Source organism: Hyperoodon ampullatus (genome assembly GCF_949752795.1).
Source record: "Hyperoodon ampullatus genome assembly, chromosome: 16".
NCBI lineage: Eukaryota > Metazoa > Chordata > Mammalia > Artiodactyla > Ziphiidae > Hyperoodon > Hyperoodon ampullatus.
This window is the reverse complement of record NC_136929.1, coordinates 24,742,717-24,765,969: the sequence shown is the minus strand read 5'-3', so window position 1 is coordinate 24,765,969 and position 23,253 is coordinate 24,742,717. Positions and strand designations below refer to the sequence as shown.

General features: G+C 36.4%; 1 pseudogene across 1 annotated transcript; it reads left to right on the top strand.

Annotated features, from left to right (window-relative positions):
- Positions 1-14,291: 14,291 nt before the first annotated feature.
- LOC307064894 (adenosine 5'-monophosphoramidase HINT1-like) lies at positions 14,292-14,714 on the top strand (annotated as a pseudogene). Its single transcript has one exon. The product of its transcript is annotated as an adenosine 5'-monophosphoramidase HINT1-like (transcript).
- The last annotated feature ends 8,539 nt before the right edge of the window (positions 14,715-23,253 follow it).

Sequence of the window (23,253 nt, the reverse complement as noted above, 5' to 3'; positions counted from 1 at the left end):
TGTCCAACAGGCACATGAAAAGATGCTCAACATCACTAATCATTAGAGAAATGCAAATCAAAACTACAATGAGGTATCACCTCACACTGGTCAGAATGGCCATCATTAAAAAGTCTACAAATAATAAGTGCTGGAGAGGGTGTGGAGAAAAGGGAGCCTGCCTACACTGGGAATGTAAATTGGTGCAGCCACTATGAAAAACATTATGGAGTTTCCTTAAAAAACTAAAAATAGAGTTGCCATATGATTCTGCAATCCCACTCCTTGGCATATATCCAGAGGAATCTATAATTTGAAAAGATACATGCACCCCCCCCCAATGTTCATAGCAGCACTATTTACAATAGCCGAGACATGGAAGCAACCTAAATGTTCATCAACTGATGAATGGATAAAGATGTGGTACAAATATACAAAGGAATATTATTCAGCCATAAAAAAGAATGAAATAATGCCACTTGCAGCAACGTGTATGGACCTAGAGATCATGATACTAAGTAAGTCAGAAAGAGAATGACAAATACCATATGATATCACTTATATGTGGAACCTAAAATATGGCACAAATGAACTTATTTATGAAACAGAAACAGACATACATAGAAAACAACCTTATGGTTACCAAAGGGGAAGGGGTGGGAGAGGGATAAATTAGGAGTTTGGGATTAGCAGATATAAACTACTATATATAAAATAGATAAACAACAAGGACCTACCATATAGCACAAGGAACTATATTCAATATCCTGTAATAAACTATAATGGAAAAGAATATGAAAAATAATATATATATGTGTAACTGAATCACTGTGCAGTACACCAGAAACCAACACAACATTGTAAATCAACTATACTTCAAAAAAATAAAAAGCCCAGTTTTCTTTTTCTCTGTTCTAGTTTTGTGGGTGTTTTTGTGGACATGCACCAACTGCTGGCCTGACCTTAATCTCTCTATGCTCCAGTGCATCTCATTTGGTACTGATACTGCCAATGAATTTTATCGGACTACATCCAATTCACAAAACCTTGGTCAAGTTTACAGAAAAATGGAATATAAAACTGCCATTGGTTTTGTTTAGATATTTGTCTCAGATTCCACAATTGTTAGATATGAAATAATTCCAATATATACACACAAAGTACTCAGCCATGTAAGGTTTATGTGTGCATGTATAAGTGTGTGGTATAATCATCCACTGATTTTTCAGATAAAAGACAATTTATTCTTTTAATACTTGTCACTCACTGTTTCTCTCATTTATTGAATTCTTTATGCTAATTTTGGTAGTTAAAAAGAATCTGAATTTTCACCTGTTAAATGACCTTTATTTTGTTAATATTTGGTTAGGAAAAGGCATTTGCTTATTATTTTTTTCTCATCCTTAGAATTTTTCAAGAATTGTTTTATAAAATTTAGGTGAGATTTATTTGCAATAAGCATCGAGCCATGTTCCTTATAAACAAATAAGACCAAGGTCTTTGATAACCTAAATGTACTAATGAAGAATATTGGGGGGAAATAACTTGCCAACCATAACCTTGGAACCAAAGAAATGTTACAAAATTTTCTCTATTCAAAGTTTATAACAGAACCTGTTGCCTCCCAGGCCATAAACAATTATGATTATGGTTACATACTCAATACATTTATTTGTCCTTTTAAAGTTTGATTAACAAAAAATGTACCTTTACCAATTTCAGTATGTGTGTGTGTGTGTGTGTGTGTGTGTGTGTAAGAAGGAAAGGTATTGAATTAATTGTTGAAAAATTCACAATATTTTGGTTCTTTTCCACTTTAAAATGTCACCAAATTTACATAGACCATCAAAGTTTAGTATCCTTCCAAGTATAAATTTTGGACAGTGTCACTTGATAATAAAATACTTATGTATAAGATACAGTCTACCATTAAAAAACCTGTAGTCTATTTTGTGTACAGATGTAATTATTGAAAGAGAAAATGTTTCCCCTGGCTCCAGTCTTCCTCACTTCCAATCTACCCTTTATTTTCAGTTACAGGAATTTTTCTAAAATACAAATAAGAATATATAACATATTCTTACTTGAAGTCCTTCACGCACTCCATGACTTTCATGATAAAGTTCAAATTTGTTGGCTTATCCCTCCAAATTGTTTTTGACATGGTTCCTTCTTACATCTCTAGCCTTAGCATCATCTTAAATACCTTAAATATCAAGACATAGATCTTTTTTTTTTTTTTTTTTTTGCGGTACGCAGGCTTCTCACTGTTGTGGCCTCTCCCATTGCGGAGCACAGGCTCCGGACGCGCAGGCTCAGCGGCCATGGCTCACGGGCCCACCTGCTCCACGGCATGTGGGATCTTCCCGGACCGGGGCACGAACCCGTGTCCTCTGCATCGGCAGGCGGACTCTCAACCACTGTGCCACCAGGGAAGCCCAAGACATAGATCTTTTTATTTCCTGAAGTAACCATATTACTTTGGAGAATCTGGAGACACTTAATGAAGGAAGTGATGTTTAAAAGACTCTTGAAGAAGAGATGGACATTGATAAGTAGAGGAAAAGGGGTGTAAGCGTGCTGGGTGTGAGGTGTCATAGGCTAGGGCAAAGGATGCGAGCAGAAGAGGCATGGGTTGCCAGGAACCGGGGAAGAGTTTATAATGAGAGTAAATGGGGCTGTGAACTAGAATCTGGATGAAGGATGGGGGTTGCTATTTTTTAACTCACAGATGGTTCCTAGATCTTTAGAGTTGGAAAGGGTCTCAGAAATTGAAGAGAGGAGATGATGAAGAAGGAGAAAGGAAAAGAAGACAAAAGTAAGCTCAGTCCTCTAAGAGAACTCATCTTTACAGTTTTATTCTACATTAACTACATTTCAGCAAAATTATTTTTCTGTTAATAATAAAACCAGCTAACTTTGTTACATTTGGTTACCAGGTTATATCCTGAAACACATAGAAATCATTTCACATTCAACATTGTGAAACCATCATCATTTCACATGTAATACTAAACAGTTAATAAATGGAGTCCTAGGTATTTGTACCCTTAATTTTTATGGTTAAAGCATGGATTACAGCAACAGAAGATCACAAACCTGTATTCTTAGTTTTAATTGCTGAACAGTGATTCAGGTCATGGCTTTCTTTTCTTTTCCAGTAATTATTTAGTACTGTTGATAGGACACACTGGAAATGAATACTGTTTAAAAACGTAGTCATGTATTTCTTTCCCAAATGTCATCTTAACATTACATAAAGCCTTAAACTTCCCGTATACATTTACAAAGAGCTTTGAGAGGAACAGGAGAAGGAAAAGCTGATTCTCATTACTCTTTGAAGTTGAGACTAAAAACAAAAGATAAGAGTAGGAAATTACTTATATCCGAGCCAGCTTCCTATCGTCATTAATGAAGTTATCTTTATCTCCCTGAGTTGTTTATTGTTCTGATTTAATATAAAAAGTTGATGTTTCTTAAAGACACTGTTTTCTTTTGAGGTTAGTATAACGAAGATAATAAACTGTCCATAAATCACAATAATGAACATATAAATCTACTGTGCACTTTTTATTATGCTTCAGATTTTTATATTCCTTATGTATTGACCATGAACTACATGTTTACATTTAAATTATTTTTCTAGGCTTTGAAATTAAATTAAGATTATAAAAGAAGATAATGTACTGTTTTTAATTTGAAGTGAATCTATTTTATACATTTTTATTGATTTATTAAATACATCAATTTCCTAAAAATCGATTTTAGTGATATTTATTGAAAAGCATAATTTTTATTATTCAACTTCATTATTTAGATTGTATTTACAAAATACTTCCCTGTAAAATGTAAATTAAGTATACCTGCATGAAGAAAAAAGGGTAGCTTTCACTCCCCCCCCCTTTTTTTTTTACATCCTTCAAGGTAGTTGGGCTTATGCAGAATCTCCATAGCTGCTTGCTATTTTTCATTGTGCCTTTTAGAGCCACTACACAGCCAAAATGACTATATCCACACTTTGACTGGATGCTACATTTCTTCCTTCTAATACAGCAGGCTCAGTTTCATTCATTGGATTGGGAAGAAAATAACGGAGTGTACAAATGACAACATATTGTTCGCATAAATTTAAAAGATTGCTATCATCTATCCCATAATCCAACCAAAATAATACCTCATCAGGAAGAGCTTTCAACCTATCTTGTCATATATCATGCGCTTTTTAGGCTCTCTTCTTTTTTATAGTATAAATTTGTATACTTTACAACATTTCTGAAAATCAGGTGCAGAGTGTCTGAACCTTGTTTCCAAATTTTGTGTTCCATCTGCCATTTTATTTCTCATTTAAGATACATCCAATGTCTCCAGTGAAATGGCATGGAAAGCCCAGAGGCCTCTTGATCAACTCCTTGTTAAGGAGTTTAAGCAGAACACATCTCCCATGGTAGAGTGCACTAAAAAGACATTTTCACCCTGAAATTAGGAATTTATATTTAATATATTCCTCACAGTGCCTGTAGAGTATAAATATACTATTATCCATTCTGTTTTATTATTTCATTATAATTTGTGACATGCTATAACTAGTTACAGGAAAAGTATCATTCTTTAGAGGAAATTTTCCTTGGAATTGTAGAAATTAAACATAGGAAGCATTTAACTTTTTATATCTTCATTTTGTAATAATATATGCATACAATGCAGTCAATAATCCAAATAGTTAATATTATGTTTTAAAAAGAGCAGTTCGTATACAGCATTGAAGTCTTAAAACACAGAGGGTGAATCCTTCAACTTATGCAAAGAGTTTGGTTGTATTTTCGAAGTACTACCCTCATAAATCTAACCAGAAGAGTTACTGTTGCATATCGGATTATCAATTAACAAATGAAAGAATACAAAGCAAGATAAAAGCAGATTTCTTAAGTCAGTCATCCATGTGTTTAGTGCTATGCTAACTACTTCAAGAAACATAAAAATTTGCAATCTCGTTGAAGAGTCAAGTTTTACGCAGAGCAAACAGGCAGAGAATAATACCTGATAGTAAATCATCAGACTAAACTCTGCGTAACGGGTTGCCAGTTGTAAAAAATTTTGTGGAAAGAAGATGATGAAAAGTGATATTTAGGAAGATTAAACAGTTATCTAAGATTTCTTAGTAAATGAGTACTAGAGTTAAGTCAAATGTTATCAAGTCCCTTCATTTTCAGTCTTAGCACTATGCCAAATTGCTTTTTTTTTTTTTAAGAATATAAATTCAAACAGCAGTGTGCATATTGTGGAGTATTCTGATACTGCAAAGGATGAGAATGGTGTGTTTTTATGCCTAATTAACTTTCTGGGTAAGACATAAATAAGCTTAATTCCTGTTCATTTACATATTCTCTTTTAAGAGTCATCCAAGGTAACAAATGGACTATAATTCTTTCCATGTTTTTAGTATTATTGGTCTTAGGGAAACAAAATGATCTTTATTACTTCTCAATCAGATACTATATAATATATAGTTATACTTTGTGAAGTATCATGTTCTCTGTCTTTGAAAATGTCTTTCATGTCTTCTTCCATCTCTTTCAGTTTCACTTGAAGACTACAGTCTTTGGTTTTTAATTGTTTATGCACGTATTTCTCTTAAGGCATAGCTAGGATAGGACTAATGGTTAGAACATAGCCTATTATTATTGAGCATTTACTATGTCCATCGCATGTAAGCACCTCAACTTCTTCCTCTCAACACTGCAAAGCTATGACAACATACTTTCAAGAGCTACAAGGACAGAAAGTCTTGCATTAGCAAGAATCAGACTCAACTAGCCTCTGTGACCATTTATACCAGTACTTAGATATGCTTCTTTCCCACAGAAGAGATACACATGAAGTTGCGGTAGGTCCCTGAGGCCAAAGCAAAGTTCAGAGATCTGTTCAGATACATTTCTTTCTCTCTCTTGGGTCAGGGGTGAAGCAGGACCAGGAGGTAGTATGCCACATCAGACAACCAAAGCCAGATACTGGCAAGAATTTTCTACTTGTCTATAGGCAGAGCAGGTATTCTGCTGTTATCTGGCTTTTGAGACAGCACTGATTATTGAAAAGGAATTATATTGTATTTTATTTCTGCCTCTGAAAAGGGCTAGCAGCTATCTCATATTAGGTCATTAACTCTTTGTGCTTTAGCTTCTTTACTTGTTGACTAGAGATAGAACAGTTGCTTGTAAAGGGCATCAAAAGAAATGCACAGATGTGAAGACAGTGTGAAGATAGGATATTAAGCTACTACCATAGGTTTTGAAACTTTGGCTCAATAGTTTTATTACTATTTTTGTTTATATTAGATATATGTCCAGAATCAACAATATGTTAGAGGCATGAGTTAACATTCCCTAATCCATTGAGCTTCAAGTGTTCTGCAGGGTAATATCTTATTCTGCTGCCAAAGGGAGTGTCTGAAAACATAAAACTGATCATGTCATTTCCATGTTGCAAATCCTTTAATAGCTCCCTTTAGTATGAAACTCCAAACTCCCACTCAGGATGTGTTAAGATTCTTCTCAAATTGGACCCTAACTATAATTATAATTTAATTTTTTACCACACTTCCAGGTACACGCTGAGTTCTACATACACTGAACTATTGGTAGCTCCTAACTCAACACACTTATTTCTTCATTTACATTTCTGAATCCCTAGAGGTCAGAGACCACGTTGTCGCCGTCTTGTTTTCTTCAGCAGCCCTCCAAGAAATGCCTGGCTGCAGAAGACTTTGAGACCTTGTAGGTTCAATGAGCTCATAACTTGTATCATGCTTAGAACTCACAAGGTAGCACTACGTGCCTCATGTTACTTAATTTGAGTTGGGCGTGCAGGAATTACCATATTCTCCAGGAAACTGAGGTTGCAGGAGCGTAACTCACTCACCTGAGATCTCAAAGCTGGTGAGTGATATAACCCAAGATTCTACCACCCTTTCACTAATCACTTTTTTTATTAAACCTCATTGTGTTAGTAACATGCATATATGATATAGTAAATACATTGTGTGTGTGTGTGTATATATATACATATATATATATTTTTTTTCTTTCATTCTGTTGGTTTCTTTGGAGAATCCTGACTCATATGGGACTCACCATATTCTCTTTTCCCCCCGAGTAATTCCTCTCCTAGCTCTTTCCCTGCAGTTCCCATGGAGGGAGTATAAACACAAGGATTGGTCATGTAGTGGGATTTTATTATAGCTGGGCAAGTTCTGGAAAAATTTCCCCCTGAATTCAGATCTCCTATTTGTCTCATCAATCAATTCAGATCTAGGATGTTCTGTAAAGTTGACTATATTGGTTTCCTAGGCCTGCCATAACAAAGTACCACAAACTGGATAGTTTAAAACTACAGAAATTTATTGCCTCACAGTTTTAGAAGCTAGAAGTATGAAATCAAGGTGTTGTTAGCACCGTGCTCCCTCTCAAACCTGTGGGGGGATCCTCCCTTGCATCTTCCCAGCTTCTGGTTTTGGCCTACAGTTTCTGGCATTCCTTCGTTTGTAGCTGCATAACCTCATTCTCGGCTTCTGTTGTCACATGACATACTCCATGTGAGTCTGTCTTTACATGGCCATCTTCTTATAATACCACCAGTCATATTGGATTAGAGGACCAGCCTACTCCAGAATAACCTCATTTTAACTTAATGAATTATATCTTCAATGACCCTATTTCTTTTTTTTTTTTTTTTTTTTGCGGTATGTGGGCGTCTCACCATTGTGGCCTCTCCCGCTGCGGAGCACAGGCTCCGGACGCGCAGGCCCAATGGCCACGGCTCACGGGCCCAGCTGCTCCACGGCATGTGGGATCCCCCCAGACCGGGGCACGAACCCATGTCCCCTGCATCGGCAGGCAGACTCTCAACCACTGCGCCACCAGGGAAGCCCCAATGACCCTATTTCTAAATAAGGTGATATTCTGAGGGGCTGGGAGTTAGAATTTCAGTATATTTGGGGAGGGAACCACAATTCAACTTATAATACTGAGTAAATTTGTGGATCAACTGGCAGCAGTCTAACTTGCCAGAACAGAAGTAGAGAGAAAATGAGTACTACTTGACCAGGGACCATGGCCATACTTGGTCTACCAGACTCTGCCTAGGTCTACCACATTGGTTAATTATTTGGAACCAGGAAAGGCAGAAGGATCTGCTGAGCATGGGATTGGGAAGGAAAAAAAAAAGTTCTCAGTCTTTAAGATGAAGATACTATAGATGGTATATATCCTGGCCCAGTGACTACCTCCCCTGACAATCAGACTATCCATTCACATTTAAAAGATTGAAATAGTGAAGAGAAGAAGAACAAAGCTAATAGAAACCTGAGGAGAATGCATGAAGGGCTTTCAAATATGAGGGGAAAGATTCCGTCTGTTCATTACTATTTTTCCAGTTCCTGGCACATAGTAGCCATTACATAAATATTTATTAAACAGATGAATCTGTAACCACCATTTTGCCTACTAGATTCAGTCTTAATCTATAGCTTAGGCCTCCCTTCTCTCAAATGGATAACTTCACATGGATTTCCCACACAGAACCACTCTAATTTGTACTTCCTCTTTTTGTTTGTTATTTGCATAAATGGTATCACTATCAGCCATATACCAAAGTGGGGCAATATATTTTTTATTCTAGCTCTTTCCTTGCTCTCCACCCAGTAATAGCAGGGTGACTAGTTTGGGTTGGTATTTCTCACTTAGGACTCAGTACTCTGAAGGAAACACATTATATGTCATGTGCGTACTAATTCTTGAGTGATTTAGTAATATTCAATAGGAAGATTATTCAGCAGTGCTGGAGGGGAGCGGAACTTATTGTATACTACTGAGAACTGAGAGATTTACCAGGTTTTATTCCATTTATAATATAGTGGTTAGAGGTTCCATTTACAGAGTTAAATGTATCAGGGGTGAAATCCCAGTAATTCCACTTACTTGATGAGTAATCTTGAGCAAGTAATTGAACTTTTCTATCTATTCCACTTCCTTATCCTCTGCAAGGAGAGTAATCAGAGTAATAAACAAATATGCATTGTGTGTCTATTCTGTGCAGGCACTTTGTTAAATTCTTCAGAGAGAGAACAGGGAACAAGACAACACACTTCCTACTAAACTAACTTTGAGTTCCTGTGAGGATTAAATGAGAATTAATTTAAAGTGTTAGCAAAGTACCAGGCACATAAAAGATGTCTATAAATATTATTCTTATGTTATTTCTACTGCATATGTCTATGACATCAAGATCTTGTGTCATTGTCATTCACTTGTTTATTTAGTTCCTTCTGGGGATTGTTACATATAGCCTCCCTGAAGTAGGATGGAAATACTACATTTATTCAAATCAAACAAAATCATGGCTTACTGTAAGACTCCATTTAATGACTCAGTGTAAAGCTAAATGCTCTCTGTATGAAATTTATTTGTTCAATTAACCCTACAAAAATTACTTGGCACCTTGTATTCATCCGTTATTCATGTATTCATTTACCCCTTCTGCAGACGAGTGTTTGCCACCTGCTATGTGCCAGGACCCTTGTTGGATGCTAGGAAACAAAGTCTGAACCCCTTCCCTCAGGGAATTCTCTATCTAGTGAAATAATGTCCTAGTCAGCTTGGGCTATCATAACAAAATACCATCTACTGGGTGACTTAAACAGCAGACATTTATTTTCTGGAGGACAGAAGTTCAAGATCAGGGTGCTAGCATATAGTTCACTTCTGGTGAGAGCTCTCTTCCTAGCTTGTAAATGGCCACCTTCTTACTGTGTCCTTACACGGCCTTTTCTCAATGCACACGGTGGGGGGTGGGGAGAGAGAGAGAGAGAAAAGGAGATCCTCTTCCCTTCCTCTCCTTATAAAGTCACTAATCCTATCATGAGCGACCCATCCTCATGAACTAATCTAAATATAATTATGTCCCAAAGACCCCATCTCCAAGTACCATCACATTGGGGGCTAGGACTTCAACATATAAATTTGGGGGGGACACAAACATCTAGTCCATAACAAATAGAGACACAAGGGAACCAATAATTATGACATAGGAGGTCACTTCCAAAAGGGGGTTGTTGAGATGGAGATATCACACCTTCTAGAGGCTTGTTTGAGATAAAGTTAAAGCGAAAGACACATAAAGTATCAGGGGGGATTTTCTTTAGGATGAGGGAGATTTTATTATATTTAAAAACTTCAGAGAAGGAGAGCAAGAGTAGGTTGCAGTTGTAGCAGCGATGGGAGAAAAGTGATGAAGCCAAATAACGCAGCAGATGGGAAAGTGTAAGATGAATTACACAGGTGAACAGCTTAGTTTTAAACAAGAAAAAGGATACCTCCTTCTCTAAGACTGTAAAAGAAAACATACACAGAAGTGTAGATACATGTGTAAAGTTGGAGTGGAAGTCTGAAATAGTTCAAATATTGACCATCTGTGTTTTCTCCAAGACAATTTTCTTTGAATAGAGTAGAGGAAGGTATTTGAATAGGAGACTTGTGGAAAAATTTTAACATTTGAAATAACTTTTGAGGAAGTAGGAAAGAAAACTGCTTAAAGGAAATAAAAGATTATTGAGAAGCATTAAATCCCCAGGTGAGTTGACAACCATACACTTACTGTCAGACAAATCTATTTACTTGGGAGAATTTCTTGAGAAGTACTAAGGAGCTGTGGCATTATAGTAGTAAACTTCTAAGATTAGTAGGCTAATAAATAAATATTATGTACATTTATGATTTTTGTTGTTTTTGTGGTTAACATAAATTAGAAATCCAATTTTTTTTTCATTTGCTTCTTCTCCAACCACTTAAAATCCATTCATCCACTTGAAGATTCTCAAAGGAACATCATTTTTGACACACCAGAGGCTCTTTCAGTTATTGTTCAACTGATAATCCATCATCACTGTGTACAGCACCTCTTGGAGAACCCTTACATCTAGATCTCTTCCCTATTCTTGCTTCAGTCTTCTATTGAGAATATGCTAATGAAAAATATTGATCAATATGTTATGAATGTAAAATAAGATAAGCAAAGGCCCTTTTGCTCAGTGAAACCTCTACCAGCTGGCACTGTGATAAATAAAATTCTATCATTAGATCTGTAGTTTTAGTCCTTTCTTACGATTCAAATACAGAAGGAAATGATTACAGGTAAATGTTAACAGGTATCTGTACTGGTTTCTGTTCATTTACTTGTTTGTTTTTAGATCTTTTCCCAAGAGCATATGTTTACAATGAAGAAAGGAAGAGAGCATGATACACCAGAGCAAAGCACCCATGTGTGTGTTGGGAATTGGGAGTAAGTACAAAAGTGAATGAGAGGGCTTCCCTGGTGGTGCAGTGGTTGAGAGTCCGCCTGCTGATGCAGGGGATGCAGGATCGTGCCCCGGTCCGGGAGGATCCCACATGCCGCAGAGCGGCTGGGCCCGTGATCCATGGCCGCTGAGCCTGCGCGTCCGGAGCCTGTGCTCCGCAACGGGAGAGGCCACAACAGTGAGAGGCCCGAGTACCGCAAAAAAAAAAAAAAAAAAAAAGTGAATGAGAGCAGAGCAAGTGAACTGGAGGCCCCATGACGTTGCTTCCGTTTTAACTGCCAAAGCCGTATTCAGCCGCTTCTGACAGCTACATCTCCTCTATTCTCTAAATGGGGGCTGCTCAGATAAAGGAAAAATTAAATTCGAGGTTTGAGGAAAATCAATTATAGGTTTTGTTTGGAGTCTGAGTTTGTTTAAAGAAAAGTTGAAGCCCGTGAGAGTAAATGAAGGTGGTGGCAATATTAGAATAAAAGGGTGTGAATGCTGTCAGAGCATTTTTAGGCATTGGGAAATACAGATCAGTGGCTTAAGAAGGTGCTAAAATTTGGAGACAAATTTGGAAATCATTCACATCGAAATGATCTCTGTTGTTCAGGTGATGGATTCATGTATTATTTGCTCCTGGAATGGGAGGAATGCTAAATATCAAAATGCGCTTTAACACTGTGACTGAGAACTCAGGTCTTGGACTCTGATACTTTGCTGCCAAATTACTGCTCCAGGAATTTCTGTGTCATTTTGGGCAAGACACTCAAAATATCTTAGGCTCAGCAGGAACACTGGTAACATGGAGATAAAACTTTTTTCAGAGCTTCAGTTGAGGATTAAGTGGGATAATGCATGTAAAGGGATGAGCAGATGCCTGACATTTACTATGTCCTCAACAAGTGTTACTTAACATTATTATGAATGTTATCATTATTAGCTTATGGACAAAACTTGGCAGGCTTGCCTTTCACCAGTTGTTGGTTTCTTTTTTTGTTTTTTGGGTTTTTTTTTTTTTTTTTTCCGATACGCGGGCCTCTCACTGTTGTGGTCTCTCCCGTTGCGGAGCACAGGCTCCGCGGCCATGGCTCACGGGCACAGCCGCTCCGCGGCATGTGGGATCTTCCCGGACCGGGGCACGAACCCATGTCCCCTGCATCGGCAGGCGGACTCTCAACCACTGCACCGCCAGGGAAGCCCCAGTTGTTGGTTTCTTAAACAACTATCAGTCACAATCTTCTCCACTGTATACACAGAATACTTGATAAAAAATAAGGGGGCTATTTAACGATTAAAAAAAAAACAAATCAGGAAAAAGCACCCGGTGAATGTTAGTATATTCACAGTCTACAGGAAATTCAATTCAATGAAGAAAGGAAATCCAGCATCAGTCTGGAACAACTGTCAGTCTCCAAAATTGATTTTTGTGAGTGCAGAGTGATAACGTTTTACCCAAGTTTCTTAGAGCGAAAGCTTTACAAGGGGGCTGTCTGATAGTTAAGTCCGTTTTAAAAGATATTTCTGTAAACACGCTAAAGTGCTTCCTGTCTCAGACTAGTTCTTGCTGAATGACAGGGCACTGTTCAGCGTGATGCCTGGAGCTGAAAATGCAGGAAGCTATAGCTCGTTCTTAATGAATAAATCCTGTGTGTTCCTGCTGTCACTTCTGCTAACGCTTTTGTAGAAGCCAAGGCTGGTGCTGCGGTAAACTATCAATAATTAGGACCAAGCGGGTCGGCTATTTTAGTATCTTGACATAGCAGAAACATCTGTTCCTGTATACACTTCTTTTAAAGCACTGAAGTACAACTTGGAAAAAATTAGTTCCTAGAATGTATCATGTCTTTTCAACCAGTGTTTTCTCATGTGAGGAAATAAAACATCCATAAAACAAACTATTTTTGAATAAAATAAAGATAACCCTGTCGTGAGAGGCATTTAATTCTTAAATTATTTATTAACATTGGTTTGAATGTCTTATATTTCAAACTTTATTAGCTGCCATAACAATCTTGGCAATGTATCTACAATATTAGTAGGAAAAAATGGAGAAATGAGCTGGGAACAAAAGTAAAAAGGGAAAAAATTTAAGTGCTTTATCTTTTCAGAAAGAATCTAAACTAACCACTCCATTTTGGAAGGGAAATAGGTTATTATTAAGGAATGTACAAATCAAACACATGCTTAGCAGTTTATATTCATTCTATATAAATCTAGGTGAATTTTATACACATTCATTTTATATAAGCAGATATAGTCCCCCTTTAAAGACAGAGATGGAAAACAGTAACTAAACACATTTGTCCTCTCACTTTAAAATAATTTTTAATGCTTACTCTTATTCTATTCAAAGTCATGAGTTTAGCCATTGTTTGCTTTAATTCTTAATTGCACCTAAAACTTTTTCTTCACTTAGCTAGTGTCTGCACATTTTGGGAAATTTTGGCTTTGACACAGATTTTTTTCATAGAAAAACTTCCATTAAATAGACGTAACCGTGAAGCAAGCACTACACTTTTTATGAGCATACTTAAACCAATAATCATGTGATTCCTATCCTAAGGAAAGTCTATTATTAAACTAGATAAGACAGTTAGGAGAGTTCATTTTTACAATAAAGTGTGATAATAGCTAGGTTAAAGGCATTTACAGGATACGAGGTGAGCACAGAATAGAGGCAGTTAAATCATGTATTAAAGTAAAATTAGAATAGCTCAGATAGGAGAGTAACAGGATATTAAACTAGAGTGTTAGGCACAGTCCTGATCACAGATGGCCTTGGGAGTTAAAAGAAAGCACTTGAATTTTGACTAGAAAGCTGAAGGAGGCAGTAAAGAATTTTAATTAGAAGTAATGGGTGATCAGATACGCACTTTTAGAAAGTTTACTCCCACTTGGGGGTAGAGGGTAGACATGAGAATGATGAGGTTGGAGGTCGGAGGCCAGTTAGCAGGTTGTTGCTCTAGGTAAATAATAAAGTATGCCCCCCAGCCTCCTCCCTCCTCCCGACCTTGAGGCCGTGAAGGTAGATGAGATCGCTAAGGCTCAGGCCGTCTGGCCTGGTGGCAACAGGATCTTCGAGAAGATCCTTTGCAAGGAAATCCCAGCCAAAATCATTTATGAGGATGACCAGTGTCTTGCTTTCCATGACATTTCCCCTCAAGCCCCAACACATTTTCTGGTGATACCCAAGAAACATATATCCCAGACCTCTGCAGCAGAAGATGACAATGAAAGTGTTCTTGGATATTTAATGATTGTTGGCAAGAAATGTGCTGCTGATTTGGGCCTGAAGAAGGGCTATTGAATGGTGGTGAATGAAGGTTCAGATGGGGGACAGTCTGTCTATCATGTTCATCTCCATGTTCTTGGAGGTTGGCAGATGAACTGGCCTCCTGGTTAAGCATGTTGTAGGGATAATTTTCCCTTCTCTATGCAGTGATCAGGCTTGCAAGTTCCAATATGCAAAACAATACCTTTTTTTTTGCCTGTGTATGGAGAGATTGCAGAAATAATTTTAAAAACTCATACATAATAAAAGACATTGTTGCATGGCCTGAAAAAAAAATAAAGTATGGATTTCTGGGTTAATGTGGTAGTTTATAATGAGAGCAGACTTGTATAGAAGTTGACTATATATTTGAGAGATCCTCAAAGTATAAACTCATAACTGCTTGGTAATGTGGGTGGTGAGGAAGAAGGAGAAGATATGAATAAACCCTGTATTTCCCAAATTAATTCTTCCTTAAGAATAGAGAGAAACGTCATTGACAAGAATTACTGAATATTTTCTGTATGCCATAGGTGGGATTGTAAATAATATTCAATATTTAAATATGTATGTATTCATGTGGCTTTGAGCACAAAAATTAAGAACAGTGTTCTAGTTGCCTGTGACTGCTATAACAAACTACCACAAACTTAGTAACTTAAAACCACAGAAAGTTATTATCTTAGCAATTCTGGAGTCCAAAATTCTAAGATCAGTACTGTTGGACTGAAATCAAGGTATTGGCAGGGCCATGCTCCCTCTGGAGGATCCAGGTAAGGGTCTGTTCATTGCCTCTTCCAGTTTCTGGTGGTTGCTGTCATTTCTTGGCTTGTGGCTACCTCATTCCAATCTTCAAAGCCACCATCTTCTCATCTCTCTCTGTTCTACTGTCACATCACCTTCTTCTTTTGTCTGTGAAATATCATCTTGCCTCTATTTTTTTTTTTTTTTTTTGCGGTACGCAGGCCTCTCACTGTTGTGGCCTCTCCCGTTGCGGAGCACAGGCTCTGGACGCACAGGCTCAGCGGCCATGGCTCATGGGCCCAGCCGCTCCACGGCATGTGGGATCTTCCCAGGCTGGGGCATGAACCTGTGTCCCCTGCATCGACAGGCGGACCCTCAACCACTGTGCCACCAGGGAAGCCCCTTGCCTCTCTCTTATAAGGACACTTGTGATTGCATTTAGGACCTACCCAATAATCCACAATAATATCCCCATCTCAAATCCATACGATCCCAGGGATTAGGACCTAATATCTCTGGAGATCGTTATTCAGCCTACTAAAATTCCTACTGATATAAGTCAAAATAGTAAAATGCAAAGATTAGCTATATTCCTCTGTTTCAAACAATAAATAACAATTGATAAACTTTGAAAAAAGAGAGACTAACTTTTGTGAAATATTGTATGACTCCATTTGTATGAGGTCCCTAGAGTAGGCAAATTCATAGAGACACAAAGTAGAATAGATGTTATTGGGGGCTGGGGAAGGGATATGGAGAGTTATAGTTGAGTTACAGTTTAATGGGTACAGAGCTTCTGTTTGGGAAGATGAAAAAGTTCTGAAAATAAATAGTGAAGATGGTTGTACAACATTGTGAATGTACTTAATCATACTGAATTATATACTTAAAATGGTTAAAATGGTAAATATTATGGTATTTATATTTTACCACAATTTTTAAAAAGTCAGTAGAAAAAAATGTGCTCTGCCTTATAAAAAACTTCTGACCCAAGAAGGTCAGAGGTCACAGGTACAAACTTGTGATTAGGAGTGACTTAATTCTCCCACTGCCCCCTTGACTGAACCTGTAGTGTCACCAACATTACCCTAAATGCATGTTTTGAGAGTTGCTTCCCTGCAAGAGGCCCTGGGGGCCAGGTGGAGGTGGCTGCATAACTTCAAGACAAAAAAATGAGCGGAAACAAAAAATAAAACAAAATAAGATAAAAAAGGACAAAAATTCTTTACCACTCCAAATGAGCTGCAAAACAAGTTTCAAAAACACGTGAAAAAATATGACCATAAGAAAACTGTCAATCAGTTGGACGAATTTTAAAATGTAGAACAAACTGGGTGGTGGGGGAAGGTTTAAAATAAATAGGTTCAGAGGATTTATACTTCTGACCTTGAGGTAGTAACGGGTGCTGGATTTACATCTTCTCTTTTAAGAATAAGAAAAGAGATTAAAAAATATGACACACTAGTTTCCAGACACTGGATAATAAACAGCAAAAGAGAGTGATCCTTGAAGAAAGGAAAGTAATCGACATAGGTGACCACTACAAATGCCCCAGCATACGACAGTTTTCAGAATGCAATGAAGGCAGGGGAAAATCAAACAGAGCCTGGTTGTCTCACGGAGGTAAAGATCAGAGTTTGGGTAGATCAACTAGGTTGAATTTGGGGCAGCATAACAGAGAAAAAGGAGCTACATCAACAAGGCACTCAAGATCTTCAGAAAGGGCCTCTTGAGTTCTGGGGCAAGTACTGATCTACAAATGTGTGAGACAGAGAACTACTCAGGGCCAAAGGGTGGGGTGGAGGGCAACCCAAATGTATAAAACAGTAGGGCAAACAATTCCCTTCATAACATTTGGGTATAAGGTAGAGGCCTCAGAAATGTATCACCTGACCTGCTCATGAAAAATCTATGCATACCAGAAGGCAATCAAATAATACCTTTGAAATACTGAAAGGGAGAAAAAAACTGTCAACCTAGACAGTTTACACACTTAGTAAAAATATCCTTCAAAATTGAAAGTGAAATAAAGATTTCCAGACCACCAAAAGGGAGAAAGTCCATCACCAGCAGGCCTACAAAAAAGTAGAGCTACAAAAAAGTATTAAGGCCCTCCAGGAAAGGTAACTATTTGGGTAAGAGACAAGAAAAATAAGAGTAAATTAACCATGATGTCACAGAAATCAGGAAAAAATAAAGGTAAGAGCAGAGATCAGTGAAAAAAAAAAAAAAAACCCTGAAAAACATTAGAGAAAAACTAGTAGTTCTTAACTCTGGTTCTCTGAATAAATCAATACAATTGATAAAATATGTACTCCTAATGATCAAGAAAACAGGAGATACACATTATCAACGTCAGGAATGAAAGAGGTCACATAGCTAGAAACTCTATAGATATCAATAAAAAGAAAAAACTAAGGGAACATTATAAACAATTTTAAGCCAATAAATTTTGTAACTGTATAAATCCATTGAAAGAAGTGAACTATCAAAATGTCACTCAAGAATGCAAAAATATGAATGTCCTCTATTACAGGCTAAATTGTGTTGTCATCCAACCTCCCCTCCAAATTTATATGTTGAAGCTGTAACCCCCAGTACTCAGAATGTGACTGCAATTGGGGACAGGGCCTTTAAGGAGGTCATTATGTTAAAATAAGGTTGTGAGGGTGGGTCATAATCCAATCTGACTGGGGTTGTTATAAGAAAAGGAAATTTGGACATACAAAGAGACACCAGGTGCTTGGACACACTGAGAAAAGACCCTGTGAGGACACAGTGAGAACGTGACCATCTGCAAGCCAAGGAGAGAGGCCTCAAAGGAAACCAAACCTGCAAACACCTTGATCTTGGACTTCCAGCCTCCAGACCATGAGAAAATAAACTTTCTGTTGTTTAAGCCACCCATTGTGGTATTTTGTTATGACTACGTAGTCCTAGCAAATTAGTGCAGCTTTGGATCTATTTAAATTAACTAAATCCTTCTGATTAAAAATACTCCAGGATCAGGTAGCTTCACTTGTAAATTCTTTCAAATACTTAAAGATTAATCGATACTAATTCTACACAAAATCTTCCAGAAAGCAGAAAAGATGGGAACACCTTGCAATGCATTTTATGAGGCCAGCATTACTCTGATACCAAAACCAGACAAAATCATTCTTGAAAAAGAAAAATTTCAATTAAATATCTTTCATGAATATAAACACAAAGTCCTTAAAAACATTTCAGGAAATCAAATCTACAGATAAATAAAAAGATATTGTGAAAGGTAGAATGATGGCTCCCCCAAATGTCCATGTCCCAATCTCTGGAAACTATTAACATGTTACTTTACATAGCAAAAGAAAGTTTGTAAATTAAGAATCTTAAAGTGGGGAAACGATCTTGGATTATCCAGGTATGCCCAATGTAACCACATGGGCCCTTAACAGGGAAAAAGGGAGACAGAAGAGACAGGGGGGAGATGTGACTACATAGGGATGATCAGAGAAATGCGAAGTTGCTGGCTTTGAAGACGGAGAATGGGGGACACAAGCTAAGAAATGTGGATGGCCTCTCAAAGCTGGACAAGGTAAGGAAACAGATTCTCCCTCAAAGCCTGCAGAAAGGTACATAGCTCTGCCAACACCTTGATTTTAGCCCAGTAAGCCCTATGTCAAACTTCTAACCTACAGGCTATAATAATTTACATTGTTTTAAGCCAGTGAATTTGTGGAATTTGTTTAGAGAAATAATATGGATTTTTATTATATTCAAGTAGGATGTATGCCAGGAATGTTTACAGACTAAACGCAACAACAATAGCAACTAAAACATAATCACCTCTACAGATACAAAGAAAGTATTTGATGATGTTAACGCCCACTCAAAACAAAACTTCTAGCAAACGAGAAATATATCTACTAAAAACCTGCAGTCATTGTTATACTTGTTGGTAAAATATTGATTTTTTTAACCCCAAGATCGAGAACAAGGCCAGGATGCTCACTCTCACCACATCTAATCACCATTGCATTGGATCCTAGTCAGTGCAAAAACACAAGAAAGAAAAAAAGAAAAAAAATCATATAATTTTAATAGACAACATCATATATGTAGAAATCCTAAATAGTTTGTTTACAGAACTAAAAAGCTAAGGTAGCAAAGCCACAGAAAACAAGTTAATATATAAAATTGACTTGAATTACTATATATTACTGATGAATAGTTGGAAATTAAATTTTTTCAAAAACAATATACTGAAAAAATGAAAAACTAAATATTAAAGGTAGCCAAAGAAATGGAAATAAAGTGACATAATCACTGAATGAAAGTTTTTATTTGAAAAGATGTATTCCATGTTTATGGAACAGAATAGATACTTCAGGAAAAAGAACGATTTACATATGAAAAGACACCATAAGAGGTAAAAGGCAAGAAAAAAATTAAAATATTTTAAATATCTAGAGTATGTATAGTTACACACACACACACATAACTGCATACAAATCAACAGGAAAAAAGCAACAAGAAAACTCAATACAAAGTTGGCAAAATGACGCCAACAGGCATCATTTGTAAAAAAAAAAATTATAGAAAATAAAATAAGACCAATAAACACAGGATAAAATATCTCATACTACTGATAAACAGGTAATTCAAACTAAAGTAATGTGATACTTTATCATATTCATTTGATAAGTAAAACAAAAAATATCTGGCATGTATGTAAAGCAATAATAACTTCTGTGAATTGTTGATTGATTGTCAACATCTTGTAAATTTAGAGGTTGTTTACATTTTAACTTTTAGCTTTCTACTTTTAGATATAAAATCTAGATCCCAAGCCTCTAGCATATGTGCAAAAAAAAAAAAAAAAAAGCCATGTACATGATTATTCAGTAAAATCTCAGTTTGGTTTTAATAGTGAAAAATTGTAATCATCTAGATGTCCATCAACAGCAGAAAGGATAACTGATGTGCAATGTATTAATATAACACAATGTAAAATAATTTAAATGAGTGAACTAGCAGTATGTGTATGAACATGGACACATTTTAGAGGTATAGTTTTTAGTGCCAAAAAGCAAAATGAATAATAATTTATACAATATACTGTTCTATAAGTTTAAAAATATTCAAAATAAAACTCAGTATTGTTTATGGCTATATAAATGTAGTATAGTAAAAGTATAAAAATTTTTCATCAGAATGAAAATCACCAAATTCAGATTACTGAATACCTCAGAGGAGAGATGGAGGGAAGTAAAATCAGGGAGAGATAAACAAAAGATGAAAATAGATTCAAAACAACTAGGGCAAAATGTTAAGGTATCCTGAACCTGGGTGGGTTTATAAAATAACATTTATAATATTTTTCTTTACACTTCTCAGTATGTTTGAATTATTTAATGATAAGATAGACCATATAAAAGAGAAACTGCTATTATCTTTATCAAGTAGCTTAAGGTTGACCTTCTTTATCTTACTAATAATGTACTAATTCATGAGTTCACAGCTAAATGAGACAGCACTGCATGACAGTTAAACCTGTTCTTATCCAATGTACTGTTTTTACTGTTATATGAAATAGGTTTCACTGAGAGTTGGTCAACTGTAAAATTATAGCCGTTGAGGATAAAGAAATATATCTGATTGTATTAAATTTAAGTCATACTTTATGTGCATAACCTTTTGCCAGCTGCCTATCTCCGTTTCCTCTGACTTTAGCACCCTCTTCAGACAGCAGTTCTGAACCTTTCTTTGAAAGCCCAGAAACTTGTTTTTCCTGGCACATGAGACAAGAGAATCTGTTTACATGTGGATGACTTATTGACAATTATTTTAATATCACTTATAAAAATTCCTCTGTGGATCTATGTCTTTATCTGAACCAAGCTTCTGCTATCCTGGTAATTCCAGTGCTGATATGGAAAGCCTCTGTTAAACTGTGAAAGCACATCTGAATGCTATCCTCAACATAAAAATAATTGTTGGGAAGTTCTTGTTCCAAAAACCAAAAGATAGTCCATGTGTAATACGTATGTTTAGTTGCTTATGAAATGAGTTATTGTAGTGAATCAGTTAAGGAATGTAACAATGGGTTTTAACAAAATGTAAGGTTGCTATACTTGTTTCATTTGATGCCCAGTGATTCTATTATGTTCTTTAATAGTTTGGAAACCTGGGTTTTAATATTCTCTTTATTTCCTTACTCTGGGACTTTAAATCCCTAAACTGGGGGCAATAATATTTACCTGATTTCAGCAAGCTTTGTAGTGTTTTGATATCTCTGATTCTCTCATAATAGTAATCTTCCTTTTTTAAAAAGGAGAAATGAAGCAGAAACATAAAAAAGTGTTGTCTAGGCAATCATGAAGAATTTGGCTGTCTTGACTTTTCATTTAATTATACACCTTAAAATTAATCTCTTATTTGGGCAAATTTTAACAGGTTTTAAACCATTAAGTAAGATCCTATTTCCCTGGAGAAAAGATGATTTTGAAATTTAATTGCAATAGGTTTAACAATACAGAAGTCCTATCTAATATATATTTTTAAAACCCTTGAAAATTCATGTGCCATTTCATTCACACATACTCATTCCTGGAAAAGAAATTAATCATCTGGATCTATATTTCAGAGAAGTACAAATATCTCAACATAAAACATATTAACATAACATTCTATCACTTTGGAGAAAGGCAACTCTAATCCACAAATTCAGGAACAAAAAAATCCATTGGTCTACCCTTACACAAACAACTATTTGAGGTAGGGTTTTCAAGGTGGCAAAAACTCAAAAGTTGATCCAGCTGTTTCAATAACCTAAATAGACTGATTTTTGGGTCTTTGTAGTGAAACAGAAATCAGGTAAATTTTTCATGAGTTGAGGTCTCTTTACAATCTTTGCTGCATCCAATTTCTGACAGCTGTTATTCAATCACACATCACATTATAAATTCATACCTTCTGTTCCACAATCAAAATCAGTACCACAGGAGATGAAATGAAATAAGAACTTGCTGTATAAAAAAATAATAAAATAGGACTTCCCTGGTGGTGCAGTGGTTGAGAATCTGCCTGTTAATGCAGGGGACACAGGTTCGAGCCCTGGTCTGGGAAGATCCCACATGCCGCGGAGCAACTAGGCCCGTGAGCCACAACTACTGAGCCTGTGTGTCTGGAGCCTGTGCTCCACAACAAGAGAGGCCGCGACAGTGAGAGGCCTGCGCACCGTGATGAAGAGTGGCCCCCGCTCGCCGCAACTAGAGAAAGCCCTCGCAAAGAAACGAAGACCCAACACAGCAAAAATAAATAAATAAATAAATAAATAAATAAACTCCTACCCCAACATCTAAAAATAATAATAATAATAAAATTTGAAAAAAAACCATTTAAAAAAAAAAAGAAAGAAAGACAATCTACTTTACATCTAGGTCTGTTTCAACCACAGCCTCATGCCAGTAAATGAATATTAATTTCCCATCAAGTGAAAGTGATATTCTGTATGTTAACATGTATGAGAGAAGCCATAATTTGGAAATTATTTATTAGTGTAAAGCTTTGGAAATGATAGGAATTAATTTGATTTCTCTTTTTAAATATCAGATGTGAAAAATAGCTAATTATATATGGATACTATACATATATACACATGTATATATAGGTGTGTGTGTATGTATATATATATATGTATATGAATATATATATTATATGAATATATACACTCTCAAGAGAAAGTAATAATCCATCCACTTGAGACAGGCAAATTCTGAGAGAAAAAATAGTCAAATATGGTAGAGAAACAGAGGTAGGAGGTACACTTTTCTTACTTCCAGAGTCATGCTTTTCCTAGTCCTAGGGATTCTATGGTTGTTCTTAAGATGCCATCATGGGGATTAGGCTGAATAGTGAAAGTACTTCTTTGTATATTAAGATCCTT